Source organism: Carya illinoinensis, chromosome 5 (assembly GCF_018687715.1).
Source record: "Carya illinoinensis cultivar Pawnee chromosome 5, C.illinoinensisPawnee_v1, whole genome shotgun sequence".
Classification (NCBI taxonomy): Eukaryota; Viridiplantae; Streptophyta; class Magnoliopsida; order Fagales; family Juglandaceae; genus Carya; species Carya illinoinensis.
Window position 1 is genome coordinate 9,148,397 of NC_056756.1, and position 16,650 is coordinate 9,165,046.

General features: G+C 35.0%; 1 non-coding gene across 1 annotated transcript; it reads left to right on the forward strand.

The window, feature by feature from the left end:
- Nucleotides 1-16,318: 16,318 nt before the first annotated feature.
- Nucleotides 16,319-16,422, forward strand: LOC122312119. Its single transcript, XR_006243032.1, has one exon. It is a non-coding gene; the product is annotated as a small nucleolar RNA R71 (small nucleolar RNA).
- Nucleotides 16,423-16,650: the final 228 nt, after the last annotated feature.

The following is a 16,650-nucleotide window of genomic DNA, read 5'->3' on the forward strand; positions in this document are numbered from 1 at the left end:
TAATATCTTTAAGTTATTATCTATTAGTACTAGTGTAACTAATAACTAGTGTTATTGCATATTATTAGTTTGTAGTTATTACATCTAGTTATTAGACTATAGTAAATAAGTTAATAAATATTACTAATTCACTATATACTATAATACTAATAGAGTAATTGTATTTCTTTCAAAAATAAAAAATAAAAATTAGAGTAATAGTATTAGTATATAGTAAATTACTAATACTAATAATATATATAATAGTATACTATTAGTTATATACTTATATATATATTAAATTAATATCACAAGATAATTATATAAGTATTAAATATATTCTCTTGGATATAAAAAAAAAATAAAAAAATTGTCACTAAATATACTCTAAGTCTCTAAGTAACTAAGTTAGTAATAAATAATAAAGTAACAATTAACTAGTGTATTTTTTAGTGAGTTAATTAAATAATACACATTAAATAGTTTACTTAAATATATTTTTACTAACTTATTAATTATTTTTATTGTTTAGAATTAGAATTTAGAAGTGGAAAGTGAAAACACATCTCACTTTCTCATTTAGAGTATTATTCAATTCTGAAATTAGGGAGGGATTGAAAATGACGCATTTTTCAGTAAAATTGGACCTAAACGGCGTCATTTAGGTTTGGTGGGGGGAAGGCAAAATCTAATAATGAAACGGCGCCGTTTGGGGTTAAAATCTAATTTTAACCCCGCGCCGTTTCACGCAACACATATTTTTTTTCCAAAATCTAATAATGAAATGGTGCCGTTTGGGGTTAAAATTAGATTTTAACCCCAAACGGCGCCGTTTCATTATTAGATTTTGCCTTCCCCCCTCCCCCCGATTCCATCCCCTCCCCCTTCACTTCGGTCTCTCTCTCTCTCTCTCTCTCTCTCTCTCTCTCTCTCTCTCTCTCTCTCTGAGAACTCAAAAGAATTTCAAAAACCCTAGCCGTGCCGTGCGCATCCCTTCGGAACCGACCGGACCGTAACCCATTGCCGTGCGGCGTGCCGTTGCCCCTTCGTTACCGTGCGGACCGTTGCCCTGTACGAACCTTTTAAGCCCCTTCGCCTGCAATATGAGGTGTTGAATCGCCGATCTCTCTCTCTCTCTCTCTCTCTCTCTCTCTCTCTCTCTCTCTATCTATTATATAATTTTTATATCTTAGATTCTTACCTATTAGTTATTATTTTTGTTAATTTGGTTGATAGTTGTGGATATTAGGCTTGTTTGTGTGCTAGATAGTTGTAGATTTTAGGATGATTTGTGTGCTATTAACGAGCTCAATGTCGAGCGGTACACTCTGCCTGAGTTCGCTCGAGCGCATTGTCGAGCGATAGTCGAGCGGTGCAATCTGCTTGAATTTGCTCGAGCTCCATGTTGAGCGAGGGTCGAGCGGTGCAATCTGCTTAAGTTCGCTCGAGCTCAGTGTCGAGCGAGGGTCGAGCAATGCAATCTGCTTGAGTTAGCTCGAGCGCCCTGTTGAGCGAGGGTCGAGCAAAGACATCTGGATTGAATTGGTTTTAAATTTTAATATTTATTGTTCTATAGAAACTCATTACACTAGTTGTTGGTTGTTTATTTTTCTAGATGGATTCTTCAACTTCAACAAATGATGTCCAGAAGTCAATACAAAGCCCAAATATGCCTCCACCCCCATCCAATGTAATTGATAAATCTAACATTAGTGGGTCACAAAGTGGTAGAGTTAGGTCAATGGTTTGGGATCACTATACAAGAATACCAAAAGGTGATCCCACTAAACCTAGGGCTGCATGTAATTATTGTGGTGCTTCATATGCATGTGATATAAAGATCAATGGTAGAAAGTCTATGAAGCATCACATTGAGAAGTAATGTAAGAAATGTCCTTTTAAGAATACGGATAAGTCCCAGACAACTCTAGGTTGGAAGGTGGAGGGAGGTAGTGGCGATGGGGGACTTGTGCCAATTGCATTTAGTGTTAAGGCTTGCCGACAAGCCTTAGCTGAGATGATTATTATTGATGAGTTGCCATTTAGGTTTGTTGAAGGGGAGAGTTTTAGAAATTTTATGCTTGTGGTTTGCCCTAAGTGGGTAGGGATTCCATCTCGTTGGACGATTGCGAAGGATTGTTTTAATTTGTTTATGAGGGAAAAAAATAAATTGAGGAGTGTTTTTCGAGGGCAACGAATTTCCCTCACCATGGATACATTGACATCCGTGCAAAACCTTAATTATATGTGTCTCACGGCACATTTTATTGATGATGACTGGAATCTATATAAGAGGATTCTTTCGTTTTCTTTGTTTGAAAATCACAAGGGTGATACCCTTGGTAAGGGCATAGAGTTGTGTTTGCATGATTGAGGGCGACCGAAAATACTCGCAATCACTCTTGATAATGCAAGTTCTAATAATGAGGCCATTTCTTATTTGAAAAAGAAAACCAAGTATAGGAGGGATACGGTATTGGAACATGAATTCTTGCATGTTTGATGTCGTGCCCACATTTTGAATTTAATTGTACGTGAGGGGTTGAAAGAATACGAGGAGTCTATTGCGAATGTGAGGGGAGTTGTGAAGTATGTTAAATCCTCCCCTCAAAGGTGGAGTACATTTAAGAAATGTGTGCAGTTGGAAGAGATTCAATGCAAAAGTCATATTTGCCTAGATGTGCCGACTAGGTGGAACTCCACCTATCTTATGTTGGAGAGGGCTGAGAAATTTAGAAGGGCTTTTGATCGGTTGGAGGAAGAAGATATGTGCTTTTAAGTAGTATTGGAGATAATGATGACGATGATGATGAAGGTGATGTGGTGACTAGGAGAAAGTCAAAGAAGTTAGGGCCCCCCAATACATCCGATTGGGATAAGGTAAAGTTGTTTGAGAAGTTTCTTGCAATATTTCATGATGCAACTTTACGCTTTTCGGGGCTGAGTATGTAACTTGTAATACTTTTTTTACGGAGTTGGTTAATATTAAAAATTCCATAAATATAGAGTGTGAAGAAGGAGGACCCGTGGTGGGATTAATGGCCACAAATATGAAGAGAAAGTTTGAAAAATATTGGGAGAATATGGATAATCAGAATATGTTGCTCTACGTTGGGATTGTTCTTGATCCTCGTTACAAAATGCGATATCTTGACTTTGGGTTGAGAAAAATGTATGCATATGATCAATAAAAAATCATTGATTTGAGTTGGAAGGTGAAAAATGCATTTATTCGCATGTATGAGGTATACATCCAAGATGAAGAAGGGAGTTATTCTCAACGCACGGGTTCCGCACGTGAAAATGCAAGTCCTCCCACAACTCAGTCTACGAATAGACAGGCTGCATTGATGGCCCAATTTAAGCAAGAGTTACAGTCAGAAGATTCTTTGGAAAACAAGTAAGAGGTTGATAGATATCTAGCTGAAAAATGTGAGGATCAAGGTGAAGGTTTTGACCTACTAAATTGGTGGAAGGTGAATTCAGTTAGATATCGTGTACTTTCGAAGGTTACACGCGATGTACTTGCGATACCGGTATCTACTGTGGCCTCTGAATCTACATTCAGCACTGCGGGTCGTGTACTTAACCCTTTCCGAAGTAGTTTAAATCCGATGATAGTTGAGGCTCTCATGTGTGCACAAAATTGGCTCCATTCTTCCTCTACTCCAATAAGCCTTAGGATTTTAATGAATGAAGTGAAAGAATTTGAGAAGCATATAGATATGGATATGTAATCACATTACTTTTGATTTATTTTGTGGTATATTTTGTTTTATCTTCTATATTATTTTAACTTTATTTAATTTGTTTTATTTTCAATTTTTTTGGATTGAATGAGAACTTGTTGGGGAATTTGCTGATTCAGCAGAAGGATCAAATTCAATAGCTACCATCTCTTAACCCAATGTTGATGTAAGACCAAAAAGGTGAGACCGTGAGAAAATAGAATGATTGTTTTGTACTCAAGTCAAATCTTTTTTTTTTTTTTGGTCCAGTTTTACTTCTTTCTTCATTACAATTTCTGTTTGTAAAATCTGATGATGATCTATGCAGCCTCATGTCTCCATCATCTGTTTGTAAATCTGGGCTCTCTGTTTTCCAAAATAGTAGCCAGATTATTAATGTTAAAGAATACTATTGTGGCTAAACTAATGTTGAATCTGCCTACACACTTAATAATATTACAAAAGTGCCATTTAATCCTTGCCGTGTAGTATTTTTGGGAGCATGAATTATTTTTAGAATGATTATGTTTGTACCCTTAGTGTAAAGCTTCTTAGAGTTCACGTGGGCCTTGTTGTTGGACTGGGCTTATTTTCGGCTTGGCTTGGGTTTGATTTTATCGAACTTATATTTTGAGTTAAGTTTAGTGTAAATAAATATTAATTTAGACCTATCTTATATTGACTTAAATTTTTATAATAAATATTTCATAAAACTATTATAATATGTTAGTATGAGCTTAGTTTTTAAATTGAACTTGTATTATAAATCGGGTTGGGCCTAGTTACATATTTTTCCAGAAAATCATTATATATATATTGTTTTAAATTTGACTCAGCTTGATGTTTAAATTAGACTTATAGTATGAGTATGCTCAAGCCGCAACATGTGTTTTGGAATTCTATTTGATGTTTCTTACATGAGTTTGGTTCTATTTGATGTTGGTTCAAACTTGGTCCTTGTCTTTATTTTGTTATGTAAACATAATGGGTTATGTAAACATTGTTGATTAATTTGTTATGGCTGTGATTTTTTTACTTTTTTTTATCTATAGATCTGTGATCTCAACCTTGATAGAGAAATTGATTGTGAGGGATTTGTGGCACTTATCTAATAGCTAATAGTCAGGGACAGATTCTCACTTTGCCTAATTGTATAATTTATATTTTATATTGATGTAATTATGTTAATGCTTAATGCTACTGTTGGTCAATTTTTTTTAACGTAATTTATGCTACTGTTAGTCTGTTTAGTGCACTGTATATCAGTGCTTTTGATGTAAATTATTAAATATGACTTCTAGTCTTTGATAGTTCTTTTTTTTTTTAAGACCTTTTAATTTTCAGTTTTTAAATATGCTTGGGAATGGATTTTTATTTTTCTTTCTTTTAGAAAGTAGATTTGAATTATTTGATGTATGTAAGATACATGAAAGTAGATTTTAGCTGTATTTTTTTCTTTTTTTTTTTTAAAAAAAAAAGACATTTCTTTCTTTTTTAAGATAATGCAAGTTGCAAATTGCAATTAAGTTGGTAGTTTGCTATATGATAAATATTAAATGGTATATGCTATGATTGATTGATGATTGATCCCCTTGTTTAAATTATTTGGATGTATATAGAAATTTTTTATTTTTTTGACAATAAAATATTTTATTCAAATTTATTGTATATAGATAATTTTTTTTATGGTTATTTTTATTTATCTTTCTAAGTTTTTTTTTTTTTTTTTTTTTTTTTTTTGTATTTTTTGCTTCAAATTAGATAAATTATTAGTGGATTCTAACTGTTGGGCCGAAATAACTATAAGAAAAATATTGGGCCATTGGCCTATTTGGAAGTCGGTCGGATCGATTGGACCGACCACCGGACCAGACCAAATGGGACCAAACCGCACCGGTCTTTATAAGTTTCGGTCCGATCCAGGGTGGGGAGACCCTGGACCGAATACATCCGGTCCGGTCCATTAAAACCCTTGGGACCGGACCGGACTAGACCGAACTCCCCCTACTTCAAATCCTTATTCAAAACTTTCAATTTTCTAGCCAATACATTACTCGGATTGCTCTATAATTGATATGAGCTCCACCGGCTCCACAAACCCTTCATGTTTTAACCATATATTCTCAAATTTAAACGAACTTCTACCCCCTGGGATACCTCCACAATCTAACGGTATGGAAAAGTGGTTTGAGCATAACCTAGGGAGTCTTTTCTGACATAGATCTGGAAATGCTCTTCCCAATAAGGAGATATGAGGAATCTATCCAGTCTTGACCATGATTGATTAGAGGACTAAGTATAATTACCTCCCATTAAAGGTACATCCATGAGTTCCATCTAAAAAATGAGATCTAAAAGATCTAAAAATTCCCTCAGAGCGAGGTTTTGTTGCCCATTTCCCGATCTTTCGCTAGGAAATCTTTTCACATTAAAATCTCTTCTAATACACCATGGAACCTCCCACCATGAAACCAAGCTTGCAAGCTCATCCTAGAGCAACCTCCACTTACAATCCAAGTTAGGACCATAAACTCCAGAAAAGGCCCAAACAAACCCATCTTTAGAATTTTTAAACAAACACCCCACTGAATATTTTCCCACAAACTCATTGATATTATCCACCACTCTCCCACATAACCAAGACCCCCCCCTCCCCCCGGCGGGGCCCCTTTCGAGGGTAAGTAGGACCATTCTACAAATTGACAGCTCCATATACTCATTATAACTCTTCTTGTGATAAACTTCAACTTAGTTTCCTGCAAGCAAATAATGTCAATCTTCCATTGTCTTAGCAAGTATCATACCCTGAGGCGTTTGTTAACCTCATTCAACCCCCAAACATTCCAAATCAGAATTTTTGGCTTCATTCAACAACTGAAAAAGCCATTCCCTTCTTCCTACCACAACTTGCACTCCTCTCATTGCCATCATAATTGATAGACCAAGTAAGCAGCCTCAATTCCCTATTTCTTTTTTATACTGTTCCATGTTGGTAATGACCAACCTCAATGGCTATTAACAGTGCCTTAAATTGATCTTTGTAGCCCATGCACGAAATCTCCACAACACTTTGCAGTTCTGTCACCTTGTTCAATACCCAGTTATGAGGTAAGGGAGTTATAATGCTCATTGGAGAAGGATCTTCCTCTGAGAAGTCCTCCCCCTCTGTTGCTCTAGAAGGATCATAGATCCTCCCCCCTCCACCTCCCCACTCTCCATAACTTCCACTTCTTCCCCTACCTGAGATTGTTCTTCTCCTGCCATCTCCAAAACTTCAGCTTCTTCCCCTGCCTGAGGTTGTCCTTCCCCTGCCAAGGGCTCCTTTTTCTCCATTGTCCTTGTTTGAAGTTGTCCAGGTCTCCACAGCTCACTCTGTGCCTTTCCAAGGCTCATCAACTCACTCGTCAGCATGTTCTAAAGCTCCTGTGGTGGCAACTCGTGACACACTAGTGTACTCACGGCAGTCCAAGACTCATTGGTGGTTTATGTTGAATCCAATGTTTCAAATTTTGTATAATTATATATCTACATATGGATTTTAATGATAACAAATGAATTAAAAAAATAAAGGAGTATCAAACTCAAATTGTCTACATAATAGAGTCAAGCACATCAATGAAACAAGCATGAGCAAGAAGGGAACAAGTTTACATCAAAGTCATATAGTAATGTTGTAAATCTCTTAAAAATTCAAAATTAGGATTAAGACTCAAAATTAATATTTTATCATAAAACATTAAAATACATTTTCCACATGTGCATGAATATTTTGAAAATTAAATTTGAAAAATTTGAAAGATGATTGTAATTTTTCACATGTGCATTACATGATTAAAGGTTTAGATTTTGAAAATATTAAAGATAATTGATTGTCATCTTTCACATGTGCATGTTTTATTTAAATATTTTCAAAAGTGATTGATGCTTTTTTTGTCTTATGCAAAAGGTAGATGTTTTTGTTTGAAAAATTTGAAAATTAAAGTGTACTCATTTTGTGATATGGCAAAAGTAAAAAGATTAGATTTGAAAAGTAAAGTGTGCTCCTTTTGTCATATGCCAAAAGTAAAAGATTAGATTTGAAGTTTTTAAAAAATGAATGATATTGTCTTTAACAATTGAAAAAGAAGAACATTGTATTTGAATTTTTTGAAAAAGTGAATAATGTTATATTTGACATGTAAATCTTTTTAAATTTTAATATGAAGTCTCATATGCCTATAAATAGATCATTTGAGAGCTTCACATTTACAACACCAAGAGTATACAACATTTATTCAAAACTTTCATTCTCTATTCTCTAAGCATTGAGCCTTAATCCTTGTTCATTTTCAAAGAAATATAGTTTGCACTTTATTGTTCTTATTTCACTCATTGAGGAATTGTTGCGTCTAAACTTTGACTCAAATTAATGAACCAAAAATTTAGTGCAGTTTTACCTGCAAGTATACATGTGTTGTAGTATCTTACAGGATCGAATCTACAGGGATTGACTTTTGTGATAAAGAAAATAAATTCAGACAATGAACAAAATTACTAGAAGAAACGTCCAATCGAATGTAAAGATGAAGATTTATAAAATAACTGAATCAAACTAAAATGATAAAATGAATAGATATAGAGAAAGACTAAGATTTCGAGGATCCATCTAATAATTTATAATATTGTTTCCGATCAATTTACTTCAATTAAACTAGAATAATGATTCCGTTTAATTGGAAGATTTAACATTTAAGATCAACAAAAAGTAGTCGCTTATGATTCAGCGTGAACGATTGATGATTAAAACATTTACAAATCTATTTGAATATCACAGGGATTCCTCAAGCATTCACTGTATTTGAAAATCACAATGAATCAAGATAAATATATAGATAATCAAAATATCCAATAATAAAATCCTTCAATCGATCAAGCTCGCAAAATAAATTTTACGTGGATCCAAAAACAATATTTAAATTATTAAACTTCACCTCTAACCTTAGTATGAAAATTTAGTCAAACATATTCATTACAAGTGCTATAAAAATCAAAGAAATATTCTCCATTACAAAATGAAAATTAAAATAAAATACAAATAATACTAAAATGAAAATAACTTGAAAGTAATAAAATCTGAAACCCAACCGACATCGAGAGAATAAAACTCACGTCGTCGCTGAACTACAGAAAGTAGAAATAAACTAAAAGAAATTCATCAAAAAGAAGCTAAAGCCCCCAGATGCCAAACGAAAAACATAAAGAAGCCTAAAAAAAAATAAAACTCCAACCACTTCAACTCCATGTTAAACTCAAGCACCAATCTCCTCATGTCCCTCTCTCCACCAAAATACTTCAAATCCATCTCCCACGTCAACTTCTTTTCACATCAACCCCAAAGAAAATCTGGAAGCTCCTTACACGTCTCCCTCTACCCAGCCAAATATCACAAACCGACCGACACCCCCTTAAATCTAATAATCCCAATTGACTCCAACGCTACACGTACCATCCAGCTCCAGAAAACTCATGCACCGACTGACTCTTCAAAAGCAGCACCGACTCTTTACATCAACTCCAACCTCTGACCGACTCTCCTCTATGAAAACTCAAGAGAAACTCTAACCGACTCTCCTTTCTTTAATCAATCAAGCACAGACACCTCTCCTCTATTCAATTATGCACCGACTCTCTCTTTCATTTCATGAATCCAGCACCGACTCTCCTCTCTACTTCCCTCTACAATCATCCCAACTCTATGTCCCTCTCTTTTCAACGACCAACACAACTAAACTCTCCTACATCCCCACGTAACCTGCTCTATTTACTTTCTCTCCCACCAAGAAAATAAATTCCCTTCCACGTACAACCTCCAACCGTACCCACCTAACTCTCTCTATGTCTCTTCTCCCTTCTCTCCATTCTGTCCAGCAATATATATATATATATATATATACAGCTACCTCAAGTCGGTGCCAAACTCCTTCCTCCCCCAATTCACTCCAGCTGACTTCTCACAAATAATCACCACCAACTCTGTCACTCTCCACAAGTCAAGCACGGCACTCTTCGATTCAATGTACAACTTCCTCCAATCCAAGTAATGCACGGCACCTCCCTTCTCTTACTTTTTTTATTTTTTTCCAACCCACATGCCTTCACGTTTCAGCCAGCCCCATTTCCTTCTGTCTACCGATTTCTTTTCTTTCTTTTCACACCAATCGACTAATAAATTCAACTCATGCACCAACCGAAGCCATCAACTTTATTTGATTTTGCTTGAATATCAACTACTACATTTTCAGCATCGGAGGATTAAGCACTTCCAGTCCGCTTTAGCTGCACCAACCGAAGCTATCAACAAGCTGCCGCCTCTTACATTCACACTCCACCAAAAATTTTCGTCTTTTTTTTTTTAGCTGCTGAAGTACACCGCTTCCTTCATGTGAATTTTATTGGAGCTGAAAATAAGAGATAAAATTAGCACTCAAATACAAATTAAATAAAAAACTAGATTATAAAAAAAAAATAGATTATATATGTGAGGAAATATTGTTCAATTAAATCATAGTAATAAAATTAAGCATAAACATGATATCAATCAATTTAAAAATCACAACTCGTATTTATGTTTATTAACCATTTTTCTATCTAAAACCAATAATAGTGTCACGAAGGATTTAAAATACATTGATTTTAAATAGCTAAACTATGCAATATTTCAGCTCAATCACACCCCCCAACTAGCCTTTTGCTAATTCTTGAGCAAAATAGTGAAAATTAATTGAGATGAACATTGCATAAAGCTCGAAATTCAAACAAAAATAATCAAACATAATTCTAAATTCTCACAAAAAAATTGATTCGTGACACTCAACACCAGGAGTTGTATCCACAAGGAAAGTCTCAAGAACTGTTTACATAGAATTGGGGCAAATGTATTAGAACTTGGATATGTGTGTGTGGCTAAACCTGTGTGTGTTCCTCACTAATAAGCATGATTTATCATAGGATTTTTCAACCTTAAGATTAATCATTATTGATTCTAACTACCTCAAAGCCTAAGGGACTAGCAGTTTTCATGCCAACTCTGTTTAAAGGTTGAACACTCAACCTCTAAAGTTTTGGGTAACTGTTTCTAGCCCTTTATTTAGGAAAACCTACACGATTTTTTTTTTTTTAATTTCTTTCTTTCTTTCTTTCTTTTTTAATAGTATAAGGCTCGGTAGTCCTGCAGTTTACTTCTCCTGTTTTAAATCAATGAACATTAATGAGGAACACTACAAGTGTAAGCATGTGCAAAATGTTCTTTCAAAACTTGCCCTTCATTCTATATAAATTATACTAATTCTCATTTTTGTAAATATCGCATCCCAGTGTTTCAAGTCACTCCTCAACAAAATATGAGGCATCATAAGTCATGTTCTATGCTTAAGGTTGAAAATAAATCTTTGCAAAATAATTCCGCTCAACTACTCCACCAAGATACTCAAATTTCACAAAAATGCCAGAAGTGTGTGTTAATCATTTATGTTTCAATGCACCTCACATTTTTTTTTTTTTAGGTACTAATAAATTTTCAACAGAAAATCCTCCCCCCAACTAAATGTGACATTGTCCTCAATGTTTAGCAATTGAATGTTCGATGATGTATGCTATACAGGCATGAATTGGAGCAAGATAAACACTACAGAACATATATTGAGACGAAAATGATTAAACATAAAGGAAAGAAGTCACCTGAGATACTCGAGCACACACAAGGAGTAGATTTCTGTCAAAGTTAAAAAAACACAAAAAGCAAAAGAAAGAAAAAAAAAACAAAACAAGCGAATACGATATATACAATGAAGAATCAGAAATTAATTCTGATAAGCAGGATTCTCCAGAGTAGTGAATTCAACCTCTGGAGTAAAATCATCCAAAAATGGTTTCAACCTTTATCCATTAACTTTAAAAACATTACCATTGTCTGGATTATCTATCTCAATGGCCCCAAAAGGATAAACAGTTTTTACAACAAATGGGTCAATCCATCGGGATTGAAGCTTGCCAGGAAACAAATGGAATCTTGAATTATACAACAAAACTTTTTGAAAAAGCTAAAAAGATTTTCGAAAAATATTTTTGTCATGAAAAATTTTCATTCTCTCCTTGGCAATGCAAGAGTTTTCATAAGCTTCATTCCTGATTTCCTCTAACTCATTAAGCTGAAACTTACGAAGAGAGCAAGCTTTATTCACATCAAAATTAAATTGCTTGATTGCCCCGTAAGCTTTGTGCTCTAATTCCACAGGTAAGTGACATGCCTTTCCAAAAATGAGTCGATATGAGGACATACCAATTGGGGTTTTAAAAACAGTACGGTATGCCTAAAGTGCGTCGGTTAGTCGTAAAGACCAATCTTTGCGGCTTGGGTTAACCCTCTTTTCTAAAAATTTTTTGATCTCCCGATTAGATACCTCAACTTGGCCACTTGTTTGTGGATGATAAGGGGTAGCAACCTTATGAGTAATACCATATTTTTACATTAAGGTCTCGAAAAACTTATTACAAAAATGTTTGCCCCCATTACTGATAATGGCTCGAGGTATTCCAAACCTTGATAAAATATTTTCCTTCAAAAATTTCAGTACCACTTTGTGGTCATTGTTTTTGCATGGAACAACCTCAATCCATTTGGACACATAATCCACAGCTATCAAAATGTAGATATTGCCAAAAGAAACTGGGAAGAGTCCCATGAAGTCAATGCCCCAACAATCAAATATTTCAACAACCAAGATTGGATTTAATGGCATCATACTCCGACGGGTAATCCCTCTCAAATTTTGACAACGCTCACAAGTTTTACCAAATTCATGGATGTCCTTGAAAATGGTAGGCCAATAGAAACCACATTGCAAAATTTTAAAAGCAGTTTTCTTTCCAGAAAAATGGCCACCACATGCCCCAGAGTGACAAAAAGATATCACACTTTGAAATTCGTTATTGGGAACACATCGTCTAATTATCTGATCTGGACAATATTTGAACAGATATGGATCATCCCAAAAGAATTTTCTTACCTCTACAAAAAATTTTCTCTTATCTTGTTGAGTCCAAATGTGGGAAATTTCACCTATAGCAAGAAAATTAGCAATGTCAGCGTACCATGGCACTTGAGATATACCAAAAAGTTGCTCATCTGGAAATGTGTCTTTAATAGAAACTGTCTCTATGGAATCTGAAAGAAAAAGTCTAGACAGATGATCAGCAACAACATTCTCAACTCCTTTTTTATCTTTGATTATCAAATCAACCTGGGCAGCAAAAGGATCCATCTAAGCAACCTGGGCTTTGCATCTTTTTTCGCTAAAAGATACTTTAACCCAGCATGATCAGTAAAGATGACAATTTTAGATCCAATCAAATAAGAGCGAAATTTGTCAAGTGCAAAAATTACTGCAAGTAGCTCTTTTTCAGTTGTTGAATAATTCATTTGAGCACTGTTTAAAGTTTTACTTGCATAATAAATAACACAAGGCTTTTTGTCCTTACGTTGGCCCAACACAGCTCCAACAGCATAATCACTAGCATCACACATAATCTCAAATGGTAAATTCCAATTACGTGATCGCATAATTGGGACTGAAATCAACATACCTTTTAACTTTGTAAAAGCTAACTCACAATCATTATTCCACACAAAAGAATTTTTCTTTGACAATAAATTGCACAAATGTCTAGAAATTGTGCTGAAACCTTTAATGAACCTCCTGTAAAAACCTGCATGACCTAGAAAAGATCTGATATCCCTGATGTTCTTTGGGATGGTTAATTTAGAAATTAATTCAATTTTGGCCTTGTCCACTTCAAAACCTTGAGAAGAAATAATGTGACCAAGAACAATCCCTTGAGTGACCATAAAATGACACTTCTCCCAGTTTAAAATCAAATTCTTTTCTTTGCATCTAATCAACACTCTTTCCAAATGAGTCAAACATTCATCAAATAAATCACCAAAAATAGAAAAATCATCCATGAATATTTCAACGAAACGCTCTACCATGTCACTGAATATGCTCATTATGCATCGTTGAAATGTAGCAGGAGCATTATAAAGTCCAAATGACATCCTTCGATATGCAAAGGTACCAAATAGACATGTAAAAGTGGTATTTTCTTGATCTTCAGAAGCAATCTCAATTTGGTTATATCCAGAATAACCATCTAGGAAGTAATAGAATTTATGGCCCGCTACACGTTCAATGATTTGATCCATGAATGGTAGCGGAAAATGATCCTTTTTGGTGACAGAATTCAGTTTTCTGTAGTCAATGCACATACGCCAACCAGTAGTAACTCTAGTTGGGATCAATTTATTATCAACATTCTTAACTACAGTCACACCAAATTTCTTGGGTACCACCTGCGTGGGACTAATGCATTTGCTGTCAGAAATAGGGTAAATGATCCCTACATCTAGAAGTTTTAATACCTCTGCTCTGACAACCTCTTTCATGTTGGGGTTTAGTCTATGCTGTATTTCTCTAGAGGGTTTAGAATTGTCATTTTGATAAATCCTGTGGGTACAAATCAAATGGCTGATACCTTTGATATAAGCTATGGTCCATCCTATTGCCTCTTTGTGTTCAATGAGAACACCAATCAAATTTCTCTCCTGAATTTCATCTAGTTTTGATGAAATGACCACTGATAATGTCTCTGCTTGACTTAAAAATGTATATTTGAGATCAGCAGGTAGAGGTTTCAAGTCGAGTTTTGGTGTTTGCACACTTGAGGGGAGAGACACGACATCATGAGGCGGTAATTCCTCAAAACGTGTTCTCCATTTATCAGTGTCTATTATAGGAGTAAATTATAGCAAAAAATTCATAGATGCAAGCACAGAATCATCATCAAAATTTTCACCATGAACCAAACAAGCCTCAGGAGGGTTAAAAAAACTTGACAAATCAAATTTATTTTGGACAAGAGTTTGGATTAGATTTACTTCATGCACATCATCATCATCGCCAGGTTGTTTACAAATATTAAAAATATTCAACTCCAAAGTCATGTTGCCAAAAGAAATTATCATCACACCACTTCTACAATTTATTAAAGCATTTGAAGTTGCAAGGAATGGCATACCCAAAATTATAGGAATTTGAGTGCAAACATCAAAGCCAGGCTCCGTGTCCAAAACAATGAAATCCATTGGGAAATAAAATTTGCCTAATTGAACTAACACATCCTTAACTATCCCTCTCGGTATTTTAATTAAACGGTCAGCAAGTTGGAGTGTTACCTTGGTGGGTTTAAGTTCACCAAGACCCAACTACTTATATATCGAGTAGGGTAGGAGGTTAACACTAGCTCCGAGGTCAAGTAAAGCTTTTTCAATTCTAAAATTTCCAATCACGCAGGAAATTGTTGGACAACCCGGGTCTTTGTATTTTGGTGGAGAATTGTTCTGGAGGATGGCGCTTACCCGTTCAGTGAGGAAATCCTTCTTCTGCACCTTCATCGTACGCTTCACTGTGCACAAATCTTTAAAAAATTTAGCATATGATGGAATCTATTTGATTGCATCCAACAAAGGAATGTTGATTTTTACTTGTTTGAAAATTTCAAGAATATTAGTATTTTGAACCAACTTGTGAGAATGTTGCAATCTTTGAGGAAATGGGGTAGGTATTAGGGCTTTCACAGGCATATCTAATTCAACCTTCTCAAGTTCACCATCACTCTTGGAATTTAAAGAGTTGTTGGTCTCATCAACTTTCGTTGTTGAAATACTCTTATCAATTATTTTTTCACTACGTAGAGTGGTGATGGACTTGGCATGTTCAAATTTTGAATAAGAAGGATTTGAATTTCTTACCTCAAATTTACCTTTGGGATTCGGCTGAGGTTGAGCTGGAAACTTACTCTTTTCTTGAGCATGCAATGCAGAGGTCAAATCGCTAATAGAACTTCTTATCTCAGTAATGGCCTGCATTGTCTGAGTGTTGATATTGGCTTGTCCCTGCATAAAATTTTGTAATGTCTCCTCAAGGGTTTTCTTATGTGGAGGCACATAAGGAGTAGAAGAAGATGGCCCTTGAGGATTTTGATTTAAATTGGACTCATTCCTCCAACTAAAATTTGGGTGATTTCTCCATCCAGAATTATACGTTTCTGAATGAGGGGAAGAAAATGATCTCCTATAAGAATTCATGACATTTGCTTGTTCGTGCAACACCTCTTTAAAAGCAGGGATTGTTGGACAATCTTGAGTTAGGTGTCCACTAATCTCACAAATGCCACAATTTTCTTCTTCTTTTTCAATGGCCTTAGCTGAATTTACCTTCCTAAATTCTATGGCTTTGACTTTTCTTGTCAGACTTGCTATCCTAGCATTCACATCATCATTTCATTTAAGAACATACATACTTTCTTGAGACATGGCACTGAGTTTGGGCTTATTTGACCGATCAGAACGATCTGTGTTATCCCAAGATTGGGCATTTTCAGCTAACTGGTCAAAATAGTCCCAAGCATCATCAGGATCTTTATTTAAAAATTCACCGTTACACATCATTTCTACAAACTAACGCATTTGAGATGTTAAACCTTCATAGAAAAAACTAATGGTGCGCCAGGTCTCATAGCCATGATGTGGGCAAGTTAGCAACAATTCTTTAAAACGTTCCCAACATTGAAAAAATGTTTCATTTTCTTTTTGAGAAAAATTCATAATATTTCTACGAAGAGTGTTGGTCCTATGAGTAGGAAAAAACTTTTTCAGAAATTCTCTTTGTATTTCTTGCCATGTGCCAATAGATCTTGGTATCAAGGAGTTCAACCAATTTTTAGCTTTTTCTTTCAAAGAGAATGGAAACAACTTTAATCTAGCAATATCATCATTGATAGTTTGGGTTTGTAAAGTTGCACAAACTTCTTCAAATTCTTTCAGATGCAAATAAAGACTTTCTGAGTC